This window comes from Pararge aegeria, chromosome 19 (assembly GCF_905163445.1).
Source record: "Pararge aegeria chromosome 19, ilParAegt1.1, whole genome shotgun sequence".
NCBI lineage: Eukaryota > Metazoa > Arthropoda > Insecta > Lepidoptera > Nymphalidae > Pararge > Pararge aegeria.
Window position 1 is genome coordinate 14319360 of NC_053198.1, and position 10075 is coordinate 14329434.

A 10075-nucleotide genomic window follows, 5' to 3' on the forward strand; every position below is an offset into this window, starting at 1 on the left:
ATTAAACTCCATGTAGGGCTGTCTGGAGGCAGAAATTCTAATTTGTTATTATTTTGTATATTTAATATTAATATTTCATGTAAGTTTTTTTTAATTTAGTTTTTTATTATTACTGTTTTTAATTATTCTGTTATAGCGTAAATGGGTCATAGATACCAAATAAAGAATTATTATTATTATTAATTATTTAAATTTAATTTATGTCCATAAAAATATAGCAAAATATAAAAAGAAAATGGACCGTAACAATATAAATATAAGAAGCATAAATAAACTCGTTGTGCAGTTTACTAGGCTACACAAAATTGAAAATTCATTCAATTGTATATTACTTTATAACAAATAACCAAATGAAATCTTTGTGATGTCTCTCAATAATTTCAAAGTTTATATAAAAACGTAAGCTTACAGAAAAATCCTATTATAATATTAAGGATTACTTAAACGATAAAAAAGCTTAGGTGTGAATTGCTCTAGCTTCATAGCTTAATATAAATTTACGGTGAGATGGTGATAACAAAAAAAAAAATACCCGGCTAAGTTTGTTGTGGGCTGGCAACCCCACTGGCTGTTGGAACCCTCGTAGCTTTACGTTTAAGTTGGCGAACGAAGTTATCACCAGACACCATCCCCTTATAATTATGTAAACATATATGTATGAACACTTCATAAGTGCCTGTGATAGGCCTACATGAATAAAGAAGTTTTGAATTTAATTTGAATTTATTATAATATAAGTATCTATACGTTAAGTCGGTTGAAAAAAACTTGTGTTGCTTAGTGTAGTCCCGCTTCTATTTTAGTGCGTGAAAGTACGAAAAATTTAAAAAATAAATAGACTGTAACAGTAATTAATTAATTTAAATTTCTTCTAATTAAATAAGAAGTTTATTTTTCTTCTTATTAAATTAAATTAAAAGAAAAATAAACTTGTAATGCAGTTTACTAGGCTACTTAGAATTTGTAATTCATTTAAGGGTAATTGTATATAATTTTATAACAAATTACTATAATGGTAATATGGTACCCTTTTCGTCATCATCATCATCACCATCTTTGGCCCACTTTAGGGCACGGGTCTCCTCCCACAATGAGAAGGGGCTATGGCCGTCAACGGCCGAATCCACCACGCTGGTCAAGTCTATCAATCCGGTAGACACGCCTTTGAGAACATTACCGAGAACTCTCAGGCATGCAGGTTTCCTCACGATGTTATCGTTCACCGTTTAAAGTGATCTTTTAGACTTGTGCGTGCTGGTATTCGAACTCGGCCTCCCGAAATTGAAGTCGAATTTCTACCCACTGGGCAATCACCGCTATCACACTTCCTTCCTATCTACCCTTTGCGTACGTAGCCCTTAAAAGAAAGGTTTCACATGAAAATGATAAAAAATGGATAAATTAATATGTTCCTGATTCTGCAATATCATTTTTTGATCCCTATCATTTTTCAAAACGACTAAACCATTACTCTTCTAAACAATATCTGCGTCGGAGTGAATTGAGAAAAAAATCCATTTTACTCAGCGCCCGCCTGTCCGAGAACAAGATCAATTATTCAATTCTTTATTATCTTTTTCCATGTAAGATTAGCAGTTGTCTCCATGAAGCGGTGATAGCCTAATGGACTTCGGCTTCTCTTTTTGGGGGCCGAGTTCGATACCCAGCTTGGGCTCAGTAGCGTGGAGGGTATGCACAGGCAGTGGCGCGCACAAGGTTTTTGACCAGGGTATGCGAATAGAAGGAAGATGTCATGAAATGGACAAAATCTTCTCATTTATGAGACATACAAAAATGTTAGGGTAGGCAGTGCTTTTGTGCTTGTATAAAGTGCATGCCACTGTGCACAACACAGGGTATGCAGATGATATAAAAAGAAGAAAATCACCAGTGTGAGTTATAAATACTTAAGGGTAGGCTTTTTATAACTCTAACAATGCCTAGTTTGTTGTGGGCTTCTTCTTAGACCAGATAGTTATCAATCTTGACTTTGACTTTGACTTAGTGTTAAGGAGATTTTCTTCATTTTATATCATCTGCATACCCTGTGCATACCCTCTATGCACGCCAAGCTCGCACCTCTAACTTTTCTCACGTCAAAGTCATGTGAGTTTTAAGTAATAAAAATATCACTTGCTTCAACGTCGAAGGAAGACATCGTGAGGAAACCTGCATGCCTGAGACTTCTCCATAATGTTCTCAAAGGCGTGTGAAGTCAACCAATCCGCACTGAGCCAGCATGGTGGACTGCGGCCTAAAACATTCGTATTGTTGGAGGAGACCCGTGCCCTGTAGTTTGCTGATAATGTGTTGATATGATAAATAAATAAAAAAATACGACAATACACACAACGCCATCTAGCCCCAAAGTAAGCGTGTTATAGGTACTAAGATGACTGATGAATAATTATATGAATAATATACGTAAATACTTATAATATATACATAAACACCCAGACACTGAAAAACATTCATGCTCATCACACAAACATTGTCCAGTTGTGGGAATCGAACCCACGGCCTTGGCTCAGAAAGCAGGGTCGCTGCCCACTGCGCCAATCGGCCGTCTTATATGATGGTTCATCGATAGCCTATACCAGTCCACTGCTGGACTAAAGGCCTCTCCTAATGGGAGGGTTTGCCCATCATCATTACGCTGGGCAGGTGGGTTAGTAATCGCAATAGATGGTAATAGTAGCATGGAGGACGCTGCTGCCCGTTTTCCGATATGTTTTCTTAGTCGCCTCGTACGACACCAGAGAAGGGGTGGTGACAACTGTCTGTTGGTCTGCCGTCACCACACCTCACGGCGATAGGTTATTGGCTGATGAAGATCAATCCATACTAATATTATAAATGCGAAAGTATCTCTGTTTTTTTGTTGCCAATGTTCAGCCCAACCTTTGAGCTAAGAAATTATAAATTGCACCGTACAGATTCTCCTGCTTTTCGCGGAGTATAACAAACTAAGCTTAATTTTCATTGGATTGATTAATATGTTATTGGATCATTGTATATCATGGAATCCCGCAAAATAACGCCTGCTATTGACGGCCGATTGGTGCAGTGGGCAGTGATCCTGCTCTCTGAGTCCGAGACAACCGGAAAATGTTTTGTGTAATGGACATAAATATTTTTCAGTGTCAGGGTTTTTATCTGTATATTATAAGTTTTTATGTATATTACTTATAAAATAAACATTAGTTATCTTAGTGCCCATTAAACAAGCTACGCTTACTTTGGGGCTAGATGGCGATATGTGTAGTGTCGCAATATATTTATATATATTCATTTGCTTCTATCCATCACTCATACGAATTTCAACACGCTCGGACTTCTTATGATAAAAAAATTTAGTATCAATTTTTTTCCAATTATAACGAAAAAATGTTTGTACTAATTTAGGAACCTAAGAGTTCACTTAAACTAAACTGCAGTTCCCTCTAGACTTCTAAATTTAATATCGGTATATTGGAACACGTCAAGAAGTTTCTGGTGATATATCGCCATTTGGAATTACTTGCGGGAATATTGCGGGAAGTGTAAATTTTCACTTAAACACGTGGGTATCTAGTATGAGACCATAATATTGATATCTCTAATACCCTGGTGGGTAACTGTGGGTCTCATAAAAAGGCTCAGGCTCACTCAGCAGGCGATAGAAAGAGATATGTATGGAGTATCTCTACGTGATCAAATCATGAGGAGATTCGTAGAAGAACCAGTTACCGAAATAGCTTAAAGAGTCGCGAAGCTAAAGTGACAGTCAGCGGGGCACATAGCTCCGATAACCGATGGAATTTGTGGTCCCAAGTTGCTGGAATGGGGAGCTCGTAGTAGTAGAACCCCCCACGAGGTGGACGGATTGCATCAAACGAATAGCTGGGAACCGCTGGACACAAGGAACTCCATGCAAAACCTATGACCTATGGCCAACAGTGGATGTCCGTGATGAATAAACGTTGGAGTCGTCAATTTGACTCTGAAATTATTCTTTCGAAGCGCATTATAAAGTTTTTACGTTGACAACATTACTAGTCTCTAGTCTGCGGAAATTCCTCCGTAGATTCAAAAGTCACGACACATCAGGTGTTTCTATGTCTCTGGACATAAAACTTAAATTATTCTCACTTTATTATTTAGGCATCGCGGGTGCGTTTTTCTTACTAGAGACTGCGATGTATCTAGTATTATAAAACTGCAAAATTGACACGTCACAGGGTCAACAATATCGCAGAGTGAATTGGCACACGACCACAAACTGTAGGAATCCCTAGAAACCTATCTCACTCTATCTCACATCGAGTATTGGATTGAAATGTTTCTGGGCCCAAAACGTAAATTAAATAAATTTGATCTTCCGAGTGCTCTGGTGCCCTTATTTTGTTAACCTGGCTTTCTATTGTATGTGCAGTTGCGTGCATAGAGGATATGCACAGGGTATGCAGATTATATACACTTCTTCTACATATACTTCTTCTTCTTCTTCTTAACGTAGTTTATATTTTACCTATTATAAAATTGATAAATTGACGTATCGCAGGGCACGGTGGTAGCCAATAGGCAATAGCACCAAGAAATCTTTATGTCGTCCTTTATTAATCGTGAAAGTAACGTCACAGCGGGTTTTTGTATGTGCCTGTACCATAACTTTATTATTATTATCGACATTCCGTTAGACCTTTTTGATGATATATTGCATTTTGAAATTACTTGTGGGAATATTGCGGAACTTTGTGTAAATTCTCACTAAGACACGGGGGACCATTTAATATTGATACATCTGTTTTAACCGCACTGAAGTCGTATGATTCACTCCGTAATTATTTTATTATTTTGGCGACTCTGATGCGTTTTATAATACACTCTGCGTTGTGTTTACTAATATCGTTGATCAATAGCCTATTGCAGTCCACGGGTTGATAAGCGCAGTTAAAGGTAATACTAACACAGAAGACGCTACTGCCCATTCTCCGTTATAGCGCCTGCGGAAAAAGGAGGGGTGGTGATAACTGTATTCTCACAGAGAGACATCGCCGTACATAAATTCGTTAAAATGACGTCAAAGAGGCAACCAGATTACCCCATCACTACCATATTACCCCAGCACGGCTAGCACTGGCAGGAGATAAATATTATATCCCCCGACAGGGGATCTAATTAAAGTGTCCACCCGCTAAAGCACGGGAACATGGAATAGGAGAACTTTACTCCCGTTTATTATTACTCATATTATTATTTGGATAGTATTTCCACTTGTGCAGCAGTGCTCTGAGAGATGATAAAGCTATGGGACAAGATAAATTTATATCCTTCCCCCCCCGCGAGATAATTGTCTCCTGCCCATGCTAGCCGTGCAGGTAAGCTGTTAGCTCTTCTTAGACCAGGGCGCGTTAGGAACTCTCCTAGCTTTAGTTGAATGTAGTAATTTATATATTTTTTTATATTATTTTAAATTTGTTTATTTAGCTGTTTGCAGCAGCCTTATGTACCCAACGGATTTGCATGCTATGTTCGCATCGAGAAGGCACAATTGTATACACATGCCAACCAGTCCTATAGTTTATATTAGAGTAAGCAGTTGATTGTCAGTTTTGTGAACTAAATTAAAAAAAAAGACTCACCAACACCTCACAATAACGGTAACATATTTATATGTGTGATGGATCTACATAAATAAAACATCGTCGAATTTGAATTTGACAGGTTGAAGTTGGCATACGATCGTAAACTATAGGAACCCCTCGAAACCTATGTCGCTTTATGTCGCATCGAGTGTTGGTTTTATATCTTTCTGGGCATAAAACACAACTTAAATATCGTAGTTGGGTAACAACATTTCTGATAATATACTACAATCTGGAAATGCTTGCGAGAATATTGCAGAATGTTGTGTGAATTTAACTTAAACACATTTATAACTAATAGTAGTCTTTATAACATCTTAACACAAAAGGACGTGCGTGAAAAACGGATGTGGGTGTGGCAAAAACTAAACTTATGGCAGTATAAGTATTACATGATATATATAATGAGATGTTGTTTGAAGTTTTTTAGTATACAAATTGGCATAGTTATATTAGTTCACACTTCACGCATGTAATCAGATAGAGGTAAGAGAGATATATAAAGGGGAATATTTTTACACGACTTAAAAGTTAGATTTTTTAAGTTATGTAACTTCTATTGGTTAGCGTAGCGTTCAGCGTTACGGAAAAATTGTGAGGTAAAATTTTTACGATGAGGGCGCACACCGTCACGAAAAACCGACACCCTGAAGTTAGCTATGGTCAACAATTTTGTTTTAAAATAAAAGGTTTGACACTGTACACTTTGAATTGTCAAAGTTTGCAGGCTCATTCCGGTGATTTAATTGATTTAATTGTACAAACAAAAATCTCAAATTTCAATGATGAAACATGGTTTTCCGATAGTGAGATAACTAGATAATGCGTTATAATAAATCTTTCAATGTATTAAATAGGTACCTTTTTCTATTGTTAGAAGAGTTTTTTCTTCAAACGCAGAATAAGGCGAAAGATAACATTTATGAAAAAAAATTATCTTGTTACGCCAAAGAAGTATAACTTCTAACGCGTGTACATAAGTACACACACGTTTTTTTATCTTTTTAATTATTGTATAGTATTTTATGTTTTTTTTACATCGTGCTCTATATCTGGATCACACTTACACATAAGGCCAGTCCAAAAACACGATAAGTATACGTGGCAAGCATAGTCAACGTGACATTAGCGTATTGATTGCGTTTCACTTACAATATAACCGCGAAAACACGTTCAAACAGTGCTGTAAGAGTTTTGTACGACGGGCGCTAACGACCGAAAGCTTCTTGGAAAGAATAAAATACATACAAACTTTATCCGAACTGTGTACAGCTTTAATGTTGCGTAATCTAATACATTTTAGCTTCTCAATTCAATTCGTGGGTGTTATTTATGTTTGTTTTGTAAATCAGTAGCAGTAAGTTCGTCCGCGGATGAATATCAACAAGCATTTTTTCCCACTTGAACTCCCTTTCCCTATTCTACCATCTAATGCAATTTTTTTTAATTGCTATTGAATTAAATCACTCATATTTAATCCATTAGTTCACGTTGTACGAAGACAGAGTTGAGATAAGGAGAGAGAAGAAGGTGAATATTTTTACACAATTTTTTACAACACAGAATAGTGCTGCACATATTTTGAAGCACGCCTCTGTGTAGCTTAAAAGTTGTATAAAAATATTTACCTATCTTTCATGCATGCACAAAACGTCATTCCAAAAGCCCAATATACTCGACATGCACAGTCGACGAGTCATTAACGTATTAATTGCGTTTCACTCAAAGTATTGCGAAAACACGACAAAACAAAATAGTGCTGTAACAATTTCGCAACACAGGTGCTAACGAACGAAAGTGCACCGCTTCATGGAAAAGAATATAATACATACAAACTTCATTCGAACTGTGTACAGCTTTAACGTTACGTAATCTGATGCTGTTTTAGCTAGCTTTACAATTCAACTTGTAGGTATGTTAAATTTGTACTTCATATCTTGGATGGAAGCTGGCGTTTCGGAATTCCATGATAAACATTGAACGTAAACCTTGTTTGGCTATACTCCACAAAAGCTGGAACAAACTGTACAGTGTAATTTATAATTTCTTGAATCTATATCCACACAAAACAGATCTTCCGTCATGTACTATCTACGTTTCGAGGACATTGTTAGAGTACAAAGATTGAAGATATAAATTACAACGTATAGATTCTCTTGCTTTTCGCTGAGTATAGCAAATTAAGCTAAAATAAACTACAATAGTTACTTATTCCATGGTCAGCTGGGCACAGCATTCCTACCAGTCGAGAGAAGTTAGAACTTAAACTCACCATGGTCAAATTCAATACGAAACGGGAGGAGTTGTTAACGATTATCACATGTTAAAGATGGTTAAGATGACACGGGTTAAGGACGACTTGACGTGGTATCAAGAGCGTGAATAACGCTTATTATTTAAAGAGTAAAAGGTGTGTGTCCACCAAACCGAACTGGGCCAGCGCGTGGTGGATTACGGCCTTAACCCCATCTCACTGTGGGAGGAGATCCGAGCTCTGTATTGAGCCCGCAATGGGTTGCTAAGATGATAATAGATAAAACATAGACAATATGGTGAACACTAAGGGCAGTACGTGCTAGGGTTCCCGATAAGTTTGGCCACGGTCCGCCCTTGACCCCACTCCGGGAATAAACCCAGCACGCCCCCGTGTCGTAAATTAACCGCCCAACATAATTAGCCGCTTGTCGTGAACACTACCTAATGACCCGGATTTCTTATAAACGACTACTTTAATTTATAAACAACTAGCCTAGACGTGCCTACGGCAAACCATTAATTTCCTAAGGATAAAAAGTATCCTATTATCAGTGGCATGCACTTCATACATGCACAAAAATAACGCGTTCCCTGAAATGCTTCTATAACTAGTCTGGGAGGAGGATTTTTGCCATTTTATTCTATCTTTTGTGTCTACCCTAGTCGAAAAACCTGTGTAAGCCTGTGTAGCCTGTGCTATTATACCTATTTCTATATACATATATATACTAGCTGACCCCAGCGCCATCTGTCGGGCTGATTTGTGAATCTAAACCATCCAGGGTGCCACCCAAACGCATACCGAAAAATTCACTCAAATCGTTCCAGGCGTCTATGAGTTCAGTAGCATACACACGCACACAAGAAATATATATAGGTACAAAGATATACCCAACCCATTTCATCATCAGCCCATTTCCGGCCCACTACAGGACATGGTCTACCACGCATGCAGGTTTTCTCACGATGTTTTCCTACAACGTTAAAACATGTGATATTTAATTGATTAAAATTCACAGACCATTGAAAAGTCAGTTGTGCGTGAAGTCGGCCCTGCAAAAGTAAAGCCGAAGTCCTAACCGATTGGCTATCACCGCTACCACCTACTGTACGTAATTATCATTTCAACCAATTGACGTCCACTGCTAGACGTACCGTATACGGAGCTCCAAAATCTACGGTCCCGAGCCGCTTGTTTCCAGCGGCTCACAGTGACTCGTTCGATGTCGTCTGTTCACCTCGTTGAAGGCTGACCAACGTTGCGTTTACCTATGCAGGGTCGCCATTCCAGAACCTTGGGACCCCAAGGGCCATCGGTTCTCCGAGCTATGTGCCCCGCCTATTTCCAATTCAGCTTTGCGACTCGCTGCTAACTCTAGTTCTTCAACGCCCGCTTAGTGATCCTAAGCCTTCTTATGAAGCCCACATTGACTGACTGTAATTAAATTAGATTTTGAATGTTTTAGTATAACTGTAAACTATCAAAGATGTTTTATAAATTTATAATGCATATCAATTTTTTCGGTACCGACAGCATTTGAACAGGCGACTCTCTGGCAATCGCGGTCCGAACGCTTTAACCACTAAGCTATGGCTCTTCTACCGCCGATGCCAAAATAAGTACACAAATTAGAACAGCGACTGTAGCGCTATCTAGTAGGAAACATTTCAGTTTCGATCTACCTTTTCTAAGGTCCATTAACAATGAGACACGTTTGAACATACTTGTCGGTTCCAAAATATTTTTATATTATAAATGTTTTTTTTTTAATATCGGAGGCACAAGGTCTTTTTAAAGAATTATCAATAAGGCTTATTGAGTCTACCGGTGATCCTAGAGCGGGCAGTTAACTTGGCCGAAGAATTAGTTTGTTCATCCAAAGGGGCAATGTGGCAGCTGCTTAGGAACTTTGCCTCGCTGCGATGGTTTCTAAGACGTTTTAGATTTTATTTAGATTTACATAGTTTATTTTAGGTTATATTTATAAAACAAATGTGAAAGTGATATTATAAACTGTATATAAATTATTAAATATTTTATTATAAAATTTATTGCTTAATTATAAAATTGATAACTCCTCCAAGTGTAGGTAAAAACAATAATAAAAGTTGTAAAAATAATGAAGGTGTGTCAATGTAAAGACAAGTACAAAAACCCCACATAATGGATTGACAAACAATTTTCCGTGCAA